We start from the raw sequence: 15,799 nt of genomic DNA, 5'->3' as shown, positions 1-15,799 counted from the left end.
CCAGAGGGCCCCCGGCCGAGCCGTGGGGCCCGCACCCCCGCATACACCGCCGCACGGCGGGGCACCGGGGACCTCCAGGGGCCCTGAGGTCAGACGTCCTTCCAGGTGTGGGGACACTTAGCTCTTAGGCCGGCTTTAATACACAAAGAAAGAGGAAGGTGGGAAGTGAACACATGGATGGTGTAGGTTATATGTTATCAGGCTGACAGTATGGACATTGTTATTGTTGAGATTCTGACTGTTTTCATACGGACATACAGCGGTTATAAGTACTGCACTTATTATGATGTGGGGAGATGGGAGTGGACTCTCCTGGTCCTGGTCCTGGTCCACCGGGTCCTGGTCCACCGGGTCCTGGTCCACCGGGTCCTGGTCCTGGTCCTTGTCCACCGGGTCCTGGTCCTGGTCCTTGTCCACTGGGTCTTGGTCCTGGTCCACTGGGTCCTGGTCCTGGTCCACCTGGTCCTGGTCCTGGTCCACCTGGTCCTGGTCATGGTCCTGGTCCACCGGGTGCTGGTCCTGGTCTACCGGGTCCTGGTCCTGGTCCACCGGGTCCTGGTCCTGGTCCTGGTCCAGGTCCACCGGGTCCTGGTCCACCGGGTCCTGGTCCTGGTCCTTGTCCACTGGGTCTTGGTCCTGGTCCACCGGGTCCTGGTCCTGGTCCACCTGGTCCTGGTCCTGGACCTGGTCTATGTATGTGTATCTGTGGTGTGTGCCTGCATATGGTGTGAATCTATATGGTGTATTGGTGTATGTCTGTATGGTGTGTGTGTGTGTGTCTGTGTGTGTTAACGTGTGTGGTGGTGGGCGATGACTCCAGCTAACCAGTGAATGAGTCTCTCTGGTCTCTTTGATGAAAGCTTCCTTCTCACTCCTCACAGGGCCGTTCAGGATGCTGTCAAGTTATGGTTGCTATGGAGACGGTATCTCGCAGAGCGCACAGAGAGCAGATGTTCTCGTGTGGAAACATCGCCCTCTGCTGTCCAAATCCGCTCACTACATACACATGGACGCAAGATCACACGTGACTTGATTTTCACCAACTTGACATCAAACAGTAGTAACACACACACACACACACACACACACACACACACACACACACACACACACACACACACACACACACACACACACACACACACACACACACACACACACACACACACACAGTAAGGTGAGTTGAATGAAGACTTTCTTTGTTTTGAAGTATGAATTTAAATCTGTCAAATCAGACTTGTCATTTTAATCAAAATGAGGGATGTCATTTAAGATCAAACACAGAGCTTAAACAGACTTTCACTATTACCAAGGCGACCTGAGGAGGTCGAACCTGGGTTGAGTTTTCTTAATTGGTTCATTGGTTGCATCTGGTGCATTTCACATAAGAGGGACACGGACAATACGTTTGTGTCCTCCACTGTTTGGCAGTTTATCGTCTCCCAAACACGGTATGTTGTTGTGTTCTCAGAAACTAGAACGTGTGTGTAATGTTCTGTTGAGCTCTGTTGTGACTTATTTGTCATCTCTTCCTGTTTCACAGGTTAAAGACTTTTTGAAGTAAAGAGGAGCATCTCATCTGGACCTGATGTGAGTAGAAATGTGTAGCAAAGCACAACTGCATTGACTTGTATGTTGGATATACATCACTGATAATGTGTGAAGGAAATCAGTGGGGTGTTCCACAAAGCCGGTTTTATCACATAACCGGGTAAGTTAACCCAGGGTTTGCTGTAACCCTAGGTTTTCCGTTCCAAAAGGATCACGGTATGTTAGTTGCTATAGCAACATATGCTCTGAATCAAACCTGGTCGGACCAGGTTTTGCGCAGGTTAAGTTTGAAACATAACCCGGTTTTGGGTATTTCAACCGGCGTTCACCGCAGATTTCATGTGTTCACAATGGCATGCCCTTTTGATGAGAGAACTGCTGATATCAGAGCGCAAATTATACGTGCAATCCACCGGGAGCGATTGATAAGACCACGGCTCGACATCTTGGCATATTGGATGACTTTTTGCTGGAGTGGAGAGATATAGATTCTCGCGCAAATCTTTCATATATTTAAATAGCCTTGCATAGCCAACACTACCAATCGAGGACCTGGCCTCAGTTCACTCCAGACTATTTGCGTAGCCCTCCGTTTTTTTCAAATGGTAGTTTTATCTAGGCTATAATGCTGGAGATGCTGAGCACATCTCAGTCCTTTCAGATGACCCATCCAAGATTTGTATCGGCCTCCTATCATACAAGAGCAATATTGTCTGAGTACTATGCCGAGAGGCATTTACAACATAAAGTATAAAATAGTCCTAACGGACTTGCATCCACTGGAGAATGTTCGATCGTAGCCGGCGGCTTCATTACAAGCACTGATCCATCTTGATCTGTGAAGTTGATGAATTGTCACTTTTAGGTTTTCTACCCAGTTACCAAAAAAAGAAACATTTGGAATAGGCCTAGTATGCGCTGTGGCAAGCACACGGTTTGCATGTGTTACTTCGAAGGCAAAAAAAATCTAAAATACAAGAAAACACAAAAACCTACATTCAACCAGTGTGGGGTATGGCCCATGACTCTCTGAGGTGGTAGGTACCTCCAGGTAGGCTACCCCCTCCATGCCAGGGCGCCCTGAATTTATGTTTTATTAACAGCTCCTCCACCGGGGTCAAGACAATTTGAGGGCCAGATCCAGTCTGCCGACTGTCGGCCTTTTCACGATTGGCTTAAAAAAATGGCTTATTTAAATTTATACCAATACGATGGTGGGAAAAGCTTACCAGTTTGTATGTTTTTTATACTTCATTTTTATACTTGATCCTCTGACCGCTTGGAAGCAATCGGAGTACATATTGTTTTAGAAGAAAGGGGTTATGTGGTAGGATCTTTAAGAATGCTTAACTGGGATATTTATATATTCATGGCTCAAATATTAAGGATCATGCTTTTGACGTGTAACTAACGCATTTACGCGGTCAGCGATCCGCTGCCAGGCTTTGGTTCTCCGGGTTCCAGAGGTTTTAGCGTTCCCTTTTCTTGTGATAATGTCCTTCTCCTCGTCATAGCTCTCCAGGAGAACCTGGAGTTCCATTTCATTGAAATAAGCGTCCCGTTTCGCCATATCGATCAGGGTTTCCATGATCCATACATCACGTCTTTTTAAGTTTGGCGTGGACGCGCACAACCCTGTGTTAACCAACCCCGAGTTGATTGAACTAATGCATAACCGCTGCTGTGGAACCGAAAACTCTGGGTTGGTCGGCACAGGGTCAATCAACCTAGAGTTCAGCGTTAACTCAGTGTTTGTTAAACCTCCGTTCGTGGAACACCCCTCAGGGATTGTGGTGGTTTAACTCTCATTTGAAATTAAATAATGATTTTACCTGAAAGTAACATTTTAGAGACTATACATTCAAACTTCTCAAAGTAAGAAGTAATCACTCTTGAATAATGAAAGTCAAATAATTACTATAACTTATTTATCTTAAACATTATTTAAAAGTTGGATGATCCCAAAAGCCCTGAATTTGTATTGGCATTCATTTATCTGATTTAATGGAAATGGTAGAAGTTGAACCTTGGGACAGTGCCCAAGTTTGGGGACAATAATAAGTAAACTGTTTCCAGAGAAGGTCTCATTTGGGGCCATTCCAAGATGGATCCTGCTCCTCAAGAGCCACCCCCCTCCACTGGGTGGTCTTCTGAACAGATGACGTCTTTCCTGTCATCAGGCTGACTAAAGCTGCACCGTTTGCATCTGTGAAGGCCCCTCAATAACTAAACCACTGGACTACAAACGCATGACTTCAGAGATGTTGAAAGAGCGTGAATGGAGACACCAAGCATAATCCATCACCAATGTGGGACGCCACTGAAGAATGTTGTGCATAATTTACGTCTCTGATAGATATTGGTGGTTCTGTTCTGGGTGCCCTGACAGAAGAGCTGGGGGTGGATGATGGAATGTTATTTGGCATGAGGTTTTTACCCTGCATGAATTTTTGGTCTTTTATGGCTCAGTGGTGTGTGTGGGTTTGACATGAGATGGAAGATTTTTGTGTGTGTGTGTGTCCCACTCACACCAGGCACGGGGTTCTACGTGTGGGTCCTGCGTCCTGCGTCCTGCTTGCTTTGACATTGATAATTTTCTTACGGGGGTCTGTGTGATTGGCTTGGTGTATTGGAATGGTCAACTAAGTCATACCTGCTGGACGGCCACACGTTTAATTGAGGCCTCCAGGAGACATGAAGAGCCCTGAGCGACGCTCCGGAGCGATATCCTACACACTGGGCAGGAAGGAGAGTATCCAAATCAAGTGTAAAAGGATGCAAGCGGCGTGTTCAGATCAGCGACTTTTGCACGTCTTCTCAGGCTGAACTATATTTGCTGTACAGGACGAGCTGAACGATCGGTTCCCTTAAATCAGAACCAATCTGGGAACTCCAACTAGTGCGCTCTTCAAGCTGAAGTTGTGCTCTTCAGCTGAGGAGGCAAGGAAACCTTCACTGGGGCTACAATGTGTCTAGAGGAGAACGTTTCAAAGTGTTCCATGGTACTCTGATGAGGACCGTTGTTGTGTTGCACTGGCTGAGAGGAAGAACCCTCACATCTTCCTCTTGGCCTTTCTTCTCTGAGAATCCTGGCGCCATCTTGAAGGATATTTCAGCTCATGTAACTGATGTCACGACAGATTCTCAAACACTTGGTTTCTCCTGAGGGGCGTGTCTATAGAACTGAAGACTTCAGACAGCACTGTATCCCAGCACGCATCTCTGCTCACTCAGAGCACACCTTCATGAGTAGGATGCAACACTATAGCGATAGAGATGTAGAGTTTTATAAGTAAAGAGGGAGCAGACAAAGGTAATTCGAACACAATTGCAATTTAAGTCTTTAAACCATGAAGATGGTTGGATAGTTCAGGAATTGGGCTTAATTTTATTATGGGCAGTCCTTTCGCTCAAATTTCGCACTTCTCACTGGAGCTGTACATGTGTTGTTTGGCTGGCATGATTTGCTGTTGGTAATGAGGCGGTCAGGGTGACATTGCTTGGTTTTGGTCGGCTCTCTGTGAGCTCGCTGTTTAGATTTGATCTGTATGGTTTGTACCCTGAATATCGATAAATGTTGTTTTTAATTTTATAATGTAGACACGGTTTTGTATTGAATTATTTCATTGATTTTAAGCAAAGAATTGAGGTTTAAAGTTGTTGTGGAACGTACATGGTAGTTCGGTTCTTCGTACGGTTTTGAGTGATATAACTTGTACACACTGGGTGCATAATAATGTAAAGTTACACTGAATAGCAGTAATGACCAACAGCAACAAACAGATCACATCAAGGTAAGTCTGTTGGCTTTGTTTCAATGAAGACCATCGCTGGACTTCAGGATCTTCCTCCGTTCAGCTCAAGGTGAGGCGCTGGTTCTGTTTTTTCTTTGGTTGGTTCCGGCCGGAATGTTCGGATTCCAGTCGGACGGTTTGTGCTTCCCGCCGTGGAAGGTTCTGTGATTAAGTCTCAATGGTTAGCATAGAACGTTGTCGTCTTGACAACCATAAGAACCCACGTGGCCGTTAGTTGGACGTGAATCCCCTGAGGGTATCTGGCGGAACGTTCTGGATTGTATTTGCGTATCTTCGAGCCGTTGCCAACAGAAACTATTTTTCAGTCGGTTTCCATTAGGAATTGTTGCCTCTTATCTTAAACTACTTAAGTTTGATATTAAATACACACTGACGCGTACATCGTACAATAAGTTGATAATTTCCGACTGCTGCGCCGACTTTAACCACGTTGACGGGACTCTCGCTGCGTTCAAAACAGCGTTCTACTTGCGGGCCCATTTCTGATCATCAGTGAAGGCTGAAGATCATTTCAAGGTGGATGACAATTTGGCATTTCTTCGACGGAACCCTGCACCTGAATATGGCTGAGTATATTTGATTTAATATCGATACTGCTTAGTGTTCTTTGTTACTTCAGCTTTCGTATGTTCTAAATATCTGGTGTCAATAATTGCCACGGAAGTAAAACCCTACCCAATGGAATGACGTTAAACAACAACTTTGGTGCTTCGTTACCAACTGGATAAAAACAAAGCTAAAATAATGGCCGTCTTTCCCACATGTTACAGTAGAAGAAACTCTAGAACTGTACAAAAAGGTAACATGTAGTTTGTCCCAAGGTGTCTGCCTCCTCACCCAGAGCCAGACCTCCACCTCCTCACCCAGAGCCAGACCTCCACCTCCTCACCCAGAGCCAGACCTCCACCTCCTCACCCAGAGCCAGACCTCCACCTCCTCACCCAGAGCCAGACCTCCACCTCCTCACCCAGAGCCAGACCTTCACCTCCTCACCCAGAGCCAGACCTCCACCTCCTCACCCAGAGCCAGACCTCCACCTCCTCACCCAGAGCCAGACCTCCACCTCCTCACCCAGAGCCAGACCTCCACCTCCTCGCCCAGAGCCAGACCTCCACCTCCTCGCCCAGAGCCAGACCTCCACCTCCTCGCCCAGAGCCAGACCTCCACCTCCTCGCCCAGAGCCAGACCGCCACCTCCTCGCCCAGAGCCAGACCTCCACCTCCTCACCCAGAGCCAGACCTCCACCTCCTCACCCAGAGCCAGACCTCCACCTCCTGTCAGAAGTCCTCCAGAACAGGTCAGTGCTCTGGTGTGTGAGTCAGTTTCAATGCATGGGCTGAACCACTTCTTTAAACTTGTGGACTGCTCTGTCTTCATTCCCAAAACGGGATGCTCATGTCTGATCTCTCCAGTCTTTTCTAGCCTTGAGTTATAAAATAATAGTTAAATGAATCGTGTAAATCGGTTTCGGGGTCAAATAAGTTTATTGTTGGGCAAATGCTGATGTAAACCTACTGCTGTAGCTGAAAGGCGAGGCTGAGAGGCTGGGGACCGGCTTGTGGTGCCAGGAAGGACCGGAGACTGAGGCTGGAGACCAGGGGCCTGCAGCACCGGACCAGAGGGTAACCATCACCAATCTCATCTGAAACACTAAAATCCTCAGTAGTTAAGGTCTGGTTTTGATCATCTTAAGACTTTAAATCTGTGCCAAGCTGTGATTTGAGTTAATTCATACCGGGGTTATGTAGGAGTCATATGAGCCATTATTGTTACGAGTGCTGCTACGACCGTAGTGGATGAATTGCTGAATGGGTCAATCTGTAGACGTTGTCTAATTCAAGTGTTTAAATATGTTTAAATAAGTTTGTATTTACTTAACATGGTTAACTTGAATTTGTCAAAATACAGCTGTTACTTTGACATGTGTTAAACTACCACGTGTTTCTGGAGCGGAGGCGAGCTGGTAGGGGAGCCGTGAATCTGGAGGATGACCATCACTCTACCAACTTGGATTGTATGTTATTATTAACATAAAAGTGGAAATAGAGGGCTTGAAAATAAGACAAACTACATGTTTGTTACCAGACGGTTGACGGTGACGGTTTCGGGCCGCCCTGGCAATTGCTCCCGCGCCCCCTCCCTTCTCCGTTCACGTCGTATATTTTAATTGACTGATTAAGGGCGCCACCAGAGGGCGCCCTCAACGCATTTGTCGCCCTAGGCGGTCGCCTAGCTCGCCTTTGCCGATCGCCGGCCCTGGAGAAGCCATACATCTGGAAGCCAAATCCTGAGGACGACCTGGGCTCTACCATCAAGGATTCCTCGTAAGTTTGCATTATCTGGACCTGGTGGACCAGGTAGGGAGTTGGGGGTTCAGCTCTCAGACCTTTGGTGCCGGGTTCAAGTCCTCAGGGTACAGTGATGCGTCCTTGAGCAAGGCGCCCTAAAGCCTGCCTGCTCCTTAATGACTTATCTTTGGTTCAGATGATGTTGCATATTTCGAATATTGATCCATGTCCTTGTTTGCTCCGGGCAGACACACCAGAGCTGAACCTCACCTGATCCTGTTTGGTCAGGGTCAGACTCACCTGAGCTGAACCCCACCTAATCCTGCTGGTCCTGTCTCCTCAGTTCATCTTAGCCTCGTCTTCCAGAAGACCTGCTGAACTCAGCGGTCTGATCCTGATGGATCAATGACCTCCAGTGGGAGTGATCTTCTTGACCCCACATGTACCCGTGTGCTTTCACACGCCTTTCCCTCACGTCTGTCACTAACCTCACTACTTCACTAATCTCTACTCCTTACCTTCTTCTTCCTTCTCCGTGGTTCGAACCTTTACTCTGAAGGAGTGTCTTCTTGAACCTTTACACTGAAGGAGCGTCTTCCTGCCCTCAGAGGGTTTAGCGTTAGGGTTGAGAGTCAGGGTTTAGAGTCAGGGACAGAGCTGGTCAGGGAAGATGGTTTTACACAAACCCCTTCATTTGCTTTTGTGAATGGTGGTGACATTTTGAAATTATTAATTTGGGACAATGTTTTCCTCTGCTTTCCTTTACAAAAGTATGTATTCAACTTCTGTCAAGTGTTTTTGTTCATACTGTATATTAAAATCCTACATTGACTTCTGCATGTTTAGTGCGTTTCATTAATTTAATATACATGATGGATGTCATTCAGCAATGTTCACATAATCCATTTTGCAAAAATACAAACATCCATATTCCTACTAAATTCAAGCCTATTCATGCATTTAACCATGTATATACTGCCCCCGCAGGTAATTCTCTGCTACTACAACACGTTCAAACCACCGTCCTGATCTCACATCGATGTACTATATAGTTTCTCAACGGGGGCGGTGTTCGCACAACCTTGGGGGGCGCTGGGAACGTGATTCCATTTTTTGGGGGGGATTTTAAACTTTATTCTTTTTTTGGGTGAAAAAATAGGCTACCTGAAATAATACAGCGTGGTTCGGTCCTGCATGAGCCAGAGGATCAGGGTAAGGTCAGGGGGGTGTTTTCTCAAAAAAGGTTGAGAACAAACTGTCCAGCAGAGGGAGCTGTCATACACTTCAATTAATTATACAGGAATGTGTGTGTATTTACATTTTAAAAAGTTCATGTGCTGGTCTAGTTAGTCTTTAAATAATTCTGCCTCCAGCAACAGGATTGGTAGAAACGTATTAATCGAAAGAAATAAAAGCCCATTTCACCAGATCTGAGGTCAGCTATTGTGGATCATGAATGTAGTGAGTGAACAAGGTCTGAGCTAAATTTTAACCACCCGTAACATGGTGCGTTTCCTGCAGCTCAGAGGACAGCAGGCACATGTTTACATGTTGATAAGGCCCTGAACGCAGACCCTGAACCCAGACCCTAAACACAGACATCCTAAACACAGACCCAGAACCCAGGGGCTTCACTATGCTGTTTTATTCGTTGCTAAAGCCCCGGATTTTATTTAATTAGCCCTGAATTTATTTTTTGGGTAAAATAAATTCAATAAAAGTAAAAATATTCACAAATGCTTATAAGTAGCCTAGTCTAGATAGTGCTTCTTGCAAGAGAAACAGTTTAAAAACCTTACCTGTTTACCACCTTAAAGGGGTAGTTCGGAATTTTGGACATAGGGCCTGATTCCCAAGTGAGCATTGGTATTCTATATCACTGGAGACAGTTTTCAACACATTTCATTCAGTCCTTCTAGTTGCAGAGTTCGCTCGTGCTAGGCTAGCGCACGGCAACGGGCAATGCTAGCCTGCTATTAAAAACAGTCTTACCCACTCCACAGTACACCCGAGGTAAATCAATTATAACGCCAGACTATAGATTTAAATGTCTGTGTTGATAGAATAATGTTAGAAATAAAACTAACCTTGCATCGCATGAATCATCGAGGGACTACTTTCTCAGCAGAAGCGGAATTCTACTATGCGCTGGTTAGGTTTGTAACCGAATCACGACAGAAGAACGTAAACAGAGAAGCGTGGGACAGAAGCGACTAGGCAACAGCTTTTAGAAATTTTAGAAATAAACGGTACAGATGGGCACCACAAAGTTTCCACCAATTTCCAGTGCGAGATCCAGAAAGGACTCAACTGTGGCTTGTTGCTGCTGGCTTGGACATCAAAACACCGGCTCGTACATGTACGGTTCGTTGGATACAACAAATTCCTCATAATCGTCTTCAAAAGCAGATGCATCGCTAACTCCTCCAAACGTGGGCGCATCTTGTTGATTGAATACGCTTATAGAATTCCTTCGTTCACTGTACTCTGCGTTTGTAGCAATGACAGCGGCAGGTAACCTAGGTATCAGTCCGCCGCTGCCGTAGCCTACGTACAGGAATATAAACACTGCTGCTGAGACCCCGCAATTCCCTCAAAATGCAATGTAATGCAAGGTTGGTTTTATTTCTAACATTATTCTATAAACAGACATTTCGATTTATAGTCTGTCGTTATAATTGATTTACCTCGGGTGTACTGTGGAGTGGGTAAGACTGTTTTTAATAGCAGGCTAGCATTGCCCGTTGACGTGCGCTAGCCTAGCACGAGCGAACTCTGCAACTAGAAGGACTGAATGAAATGTGTTAAACTGTCTCCAGTGATATAGAATACCAATGCTCACTTGGGAATCAGGCCCTATGTCCAAAATTCCGAACTACCCCTTTAAGTGAGTGTGTGTGTGTGTGTGTTGGTGTGTGTATGTGTGTGTGAGCTGACAATCCCTTTGTCCTCCATGTCGCGGTTCTTGGACTTCAGAGAGTCAAGGCCAAAGTTCCTTTCCCCCAATTCTTCTCAACCATGGCCGAGATATCCCCCACTACGAGTCTTTACTTGTTGTGGAAGTACCAGAGACGTCAGACGAAGTCTTTATGATTCATATCATCCGAGGTGCACATAGCTTTTGGCCTTGATATTAGATATAATATTATATAAATACCCATGTATAATATTATTATTATATTATATTATATAGAGCTCGAGGAGTCCGAAAACGGCAACAATCCCTCCTCCATGTGGTTCAATCGGACAGCTCATTGGTCAATGGCCAGCAGCAAATTTGCATTAAAGCTACAAACATCAGAAACAGTGCATTCTGAAGGGCCTGAAACAGATGGGCATAGCAGTAGGAGGATTCTTTTTTCCTAAAAGCTATTTCCAGCAGACTCCTTCAAAAACATGTTTTCTGGAAGTCAAATCCTTTGTTTACTTGTTGCACCATCATATGTCTCGTTTAACATCAGGAAAACAGAGATATAATCTTTCTGCAGATCAAATAATAGAATGTATAAATCCTCATTCGGTTCCACACCCAGCTCGCGTGTAGAACCAAGATGGCTGCTTGCCCAGGACTGATCTGACTGGTTTCGAGACAGGCTGCCTTGGCGATCTGATTGGCTGCCTGGGTCACATGGTTGTGTTGGCTGTGGAATGCCCCGGTAGCTGCAGCTTGGGTTCCCGCCAGAGACCAGGAGCACCACAACACCAACTGTACAAACTGAACCAACTGCCACAACACGGCCTCCAACTTGTCTCCTGAAGTCAAGAGTGTACTAAAGTGAGATCATCGTTGTGTTGTGTACTAAAGTGAGATCATCGTTGTGTTGTGTACTAAAGTGAGATCATCGTTGAGATTGTATAGTGTACTAAAGTGAGATCATAATTGTGTTGTGTACTAAAGTGAGGTTATCATTGTGTTGTGTACTAAAGTGAGATCATCGTTGTGTTGTGTACTAAAGTGAGATCATTGTTGTGTTGTGTACTAAAGTGAGATCATCGTTGTGTTGTGTACTAAAGTGAGATCATCGTTGTGTACTAAAGTGAGGTTATCATTGTGTTGTGTACTAAAGTGAGATCATCGTTGTGTTGTGTACTAAAGTGAGGTTATAATAGTGTTGTGTTGTGTTCCCTAGGTGGAGCAGGGTGAAGAGACAACACCGTCACCAGCGTCATAACGCCTAAACTGCCAAAACATAAAATGGCGACCAGTGAAGTAAGACCTGTAATGGTGTTGGGAGATTCCAGAGATATGAGAGACTCACCGCCCACGGTGTCCATGGTTCGAACAAACTTCACTTCTTAAATCGTCTGTGTGTGTGTGTGTGTGTACTCTGTCTACTCTGAGTACTCTGAGTGGACAGAGCTCAGAGCTCCCTGTCCATGCTCCAATAAGCTGATCATAATTTATCACTGAGTGAGGTCATGGATCTTTGTCCATGCTCCAATAAGCTGATTATTATTTATCACTGTGTGAGGTCATGGATCAGCCGCCTATTCGAGGTTAGTCTGGGGGGAGTTTGAACTGGGAGGGGAACTGGTCCACCAGGAAGAAGACTAAGATACTGTAGTCCACTCTTATCTGTGATAGATCATGAATATGAATAACTTTGAATCCTATCAGTAGGATGATCATTTTTAAGATTCCTGCTCTACAAGATGCTACGTGTTAGACTGTGGGCATTGGGGATCGAACCCAGAACCTTCCAGCCTGCAGTCAGGTGTCATGTTGACGTTAATAATGACTTTTTCTTCTTGTGCCTTCTTGCGTCCTTGGGCGACTCAAAGGTATTTTGGACAGAATGAACTGTTGTTATATTTGCAGTCCGGTTTTATGATTACATTATTTAGACAGGAATCTTGGTTATTGAAGACGTTTAAAAGTCATCTTGTACTGGGTCTTGTACTCTGTGGGCCTGCATCACAGATCTGGTTGTGATGTCATACCACACGAGGAAGTCCATATATAGTCCTGCCCTCCTTGAGAATGAGAGGGTCTATGAATCTGCGTCTTGGAGAGACCACCCTGCCTCTGGTCCAAAGTTAACAGAGACAATGCCCTCCTGTGAGCGGAATACACAGCTCATATAAAAGCCGTGTCTGGGAGGAGTATGAACTGGGAGGGGAAGTGGTCCAACTGGTTGGAAATAATTTCCTTGGTATGAGTCAGACGGTTTGGTGTGGCTCACTTCATCACAGCAGGAAGACGACTAAGGTACTGTAGTCCACTCTGATCCATGATAGATCATCAATATGAATAACTTTGAGTCCTATCAATAGGTTGATAGTTAGTTTCCTGTAAAACCACATGGTTAAAAACGTTAGTCAATGTATGGATGCATTGCGATTTGTCAACATTTCTATTGAATAATTTAGAAGATTCCTGCTCTGTAGAATGCTACGTGTTAGACTGTGGGCTTTGGGGATCGAACCCAGAAACTTCCAGCCTTGAGTTAAGCGACAGGTTGAGGTTAATAATGACTGCTTCGTCTGATTCAGTATTGGTTCTTAATCACAGGTCCTGTGGTGACTTTAAAGGTACTGAGGATAGTTGTTATATTTGTAGTGCGGTATTATGATTACATTATTTTGACAGGAAGACGGCCATCTTGGTTAGTGAAGGTGTTTAAACGTCATCTTGTACTGGGTCTTGTTCTCTGTGGGCCTGCATCATTCTGCAGTAGTGAAGGCCTACTCTATATCTGAGAGCATCACTCGTATGAGAGGGACATGACCTTCAAGGTGAATTAACCCTGCTGCGACCGCCTCGACACAGAAGTCACTGGTGACGACTGGCTCGTGTTCTTCAGCTCAGCCAATCCCACTGACATCCTCTCACCAGCAGGTGGTGCTGCAGTGCACCTTTTCGAGGGTTTCAAAACGGACCGAGCAGAATGATCCACTTTACTACCGCTGGAGTTGAATGAATCACAGACTGCAGAAGAGTAGACCGTTTGTGACCTTTTTTCTTTTGTGCGTGTGTGTGTGAACTCTGAGTACTCTGTGCACTCTGAGTACTCTGTCCACTCTGAGTACTCTGTCCGCTCTGAGTACTCTGTCCACTAAGAGTATTCTGTCCACTCTGAGTACTCTGTGAGCTCTGAGCTCTGTACTCAGAGTGTACAGAGCTCAGAGCTCTCTGTCCATTCTTCATATTTAAAACAGTGATTACTATTCATGACTGAGTGAGGTCATGGATCAGCCGCCTATGAGAGGTTAGTCTGGGAGGAGTCTGAACTGGGAGGGGAACTGGTCCAACTGGTTGGTTCACCATTTCCTTGTTATGAGTCGGATGGTTTGGTGTGGCTCACTTTATCACTGTAGGAAGAAGACTACGATACTGTAGTCCACTCTTATCTATGATAGATCATAAATATGAATAACTTTGAGTCTTATCAGTAGGTTGAACATTTTTAAGATTCCTGCTCTGTAGAATGATGGATGTTAGACTGTGGGCATTGGGGATCGAACCCTGAACCTTCCAGCCTGGAGTCAAGTATCAGGTTGACGTTAATAATGACTTTTTCTTCTTTTGTCGACTTGTGTCCTTTTGTGACTTTAAAGGTACTTAGGACAGAATGTACAGCTTTTATATTTGTAGTGCAGTATTATGATAACATTATTTAGACAGGAAGACGGCCATCTTGCTTTGTGAAGGTGTTTAAAAGTCTTCTCTTACTGGGTCTTGTTCTCTGTGGGACTGCAACACCGATCTGGTTGTGATGTCATACCACATGAGGAAGTCCATGTATGGTCCTGCCTTCAGAGCGGTTTAACCAGCACAGAGAGCAGTTGGTAGGATATCCGCCCAGTGAACTTGATCTTATCCAGGCCCGCCGCTCCCTATAAGCAGAGTATGCAGAGTGCGTAGGGCACCAAGTCCCTGAGGGGGACCAAAAATGAAGGCTTGTAAAAAAAAAAATATATATATATATATATTATTTAATTAAAAAAATATGTAAATTAGTTATGAAGAGGCCCACCGTTGTTTGTTCTTAATTGTATAACCTATCACTCAATTTCGGCAAATTAGATGTTTTTACCTAAAATATAAAAAGGGGCTCCCCCCCCCCCGCGCTCGCGTAGGGCACCGAAACGGCCAGCAGCGGCCCTGATCTTATCACTCACCAGGGTGATGTGCATTGAATAGGTGTATGAATTGCAGAAAGTGACATAAGCGATGTGGCCAGAGCCCGAAGATGTCGTTCAGGAACCGACAGTTCACCTGTGGCAGCAACGGGCAGGACTGCAGAGCAGAACGTAGGAACCACGCCATGTAGACGTTCTCATAGCTGGGGGGGACTTGTTGCCCGTCGCCGTCCCGTGCGTCTGGAGGTAATGTTTGTTGTTATAAACGAAGTCCTTCCTGCAGGTTGGTGGTCAGTGACTCCACCGGGTGGCTGGGGGGCCTGTCGGGGTCTGGGTACCGGAGGAGGGCAGAGCGGACAGCCCTGTTACGTGTCAAAATGGCAGCAAAGGCAGACAGAGAGTCATGGATGAGTTTCGAATATTTATCTTCAACTTCAGCATCAAGATGTTATTATTCACAAAGTTACACCATTTTCCCCCTCTTCCCTAAACACAATGTCCATCGCGACCACGGAGCGTCGGAGAGCGTCCAAACGATAGGGCATCACAAGGGAGGACGTGAAGAGAGTCCAAACGATACAAAAACAAGGCGTCCACGAGAGCGGAGGGAGTGGAGAGACGTCTGAACGATAGGGCATCACGAGGGAGGGAGTGGAGAGACGTCTGAACGATAGGGCATCACGAGGGAGGAAGTGGAGAGACGTCTGAACGATAGGGCATCACGAGGGAGGAAGTGAAGAGCGTTGGCGATCCAAACATACGACGTCCATGAGAGCGGAGGGAGTGGAGAGACGTCAGAACGATGGGGCATCCACGGGCGCGGATAGAGTCAAGCCCCCTCTGTCCGTAATTCTCTGCGCTATATATTGCGTGTAATCAGGAATGGGCCAATCACCAATCACTAACGCTAACCACCCGTGCTGATCTGATGATTGACAAAAACAAATTAGATGCCTGGACTCTCCTCATGGATAACCGGCCAGAACCCCATCACCATTTTAATATGATGTGCATGTATTTACCTGTGTGTCAATTGTGGCACCCATTGCACTCCTGACCATC

At 45.8% G+C, this 15,799-nt stretch overlaps 1 protein-coding gene and 3 long non-coding RNA genes across 49 annotated transcripts in view; 3 read left to right on the top strand and 1 right to left on the bottom strand.

Annotated features, from left to right (window-relative positions):
- LOC132451362 (NACHT, LRR and PYD domains-containing protein 3-like) overlaps positions 1 to 15,799 on the top strand; it is a 172,615-nt gene that overhangs the window by 84,011 nt on the left and 72,805 nt on the right. For 2 of the 45 annotated variants that reach the window (XM_060043798.1, XM_060043786.1), the window contains exon 1: positions 12,747 to 12,863. The exons of the other annotated variants lie outside the window; for them this stretch is intronic. The gene's annotated coding sequence lies outside the window, so the exon portion shown is untranslated. Of the gene's footprint in view, positions 1 to 12,746; positions 12,864 to 15,799 lie in introns of those variants that run through there. 45 annotated transcript variants of the gene reach the window in all.
- LOC132451514 (uncharacterized) overlaps positions 1 to 15,799 on the bottom strand; it is a 145,303-nt gene that overhangs the window by 60,481 nt on the left and 69,023 nt on the right. The window lies entirely within an intron of this gene.
- On the top strand, positions 7,467 to 8,486 carry LOC132451478 (uncharacterized). 2 transcript variants are annotated; one of them, XR_009524087.1, is made up of 2 exons: positions 7,467 to 7,690; positions 7,903 to 8,486. It is a non-coding gene; the product is annotated as an uncharacterized LOC132451478 (long non-coding RNA). The 2 variants fall into 2 exon arrangements; XR_009524088.1 differs by having other exon boundaries at positions 7,670 to 7,690; positions 7,949 to 8,486.
- LOC132451485 (uncharacterized) lies at positions 11,964 to 14,618 on the top strand. Its single transcript, XR_009524095.1, has 2 exons — positions 11,964 to 12,070; positions 12,127 to 14,618. It is a non-coding gene; the product is annotated as an uncharacterized LOC132451485 (long non-coding RNA).

The sequence above is a fragment of the Gadus macrocephalus genome, chromosome 22, assembly GCF_031168955.1.
Source record: "Gadus macrocephalus chromosome 22, ASM3116895v1".
Taxonomy (NCBI): domain Eukaryota; kingdom Metazoa; phylum Chordata; class Actinopteri; order Gadiformes; family Gadidae; genus Gadus; species Gadus macrocephalus.
This window is presented reverse-complemented; position numbering and strand designations above follow the sequence as displayed.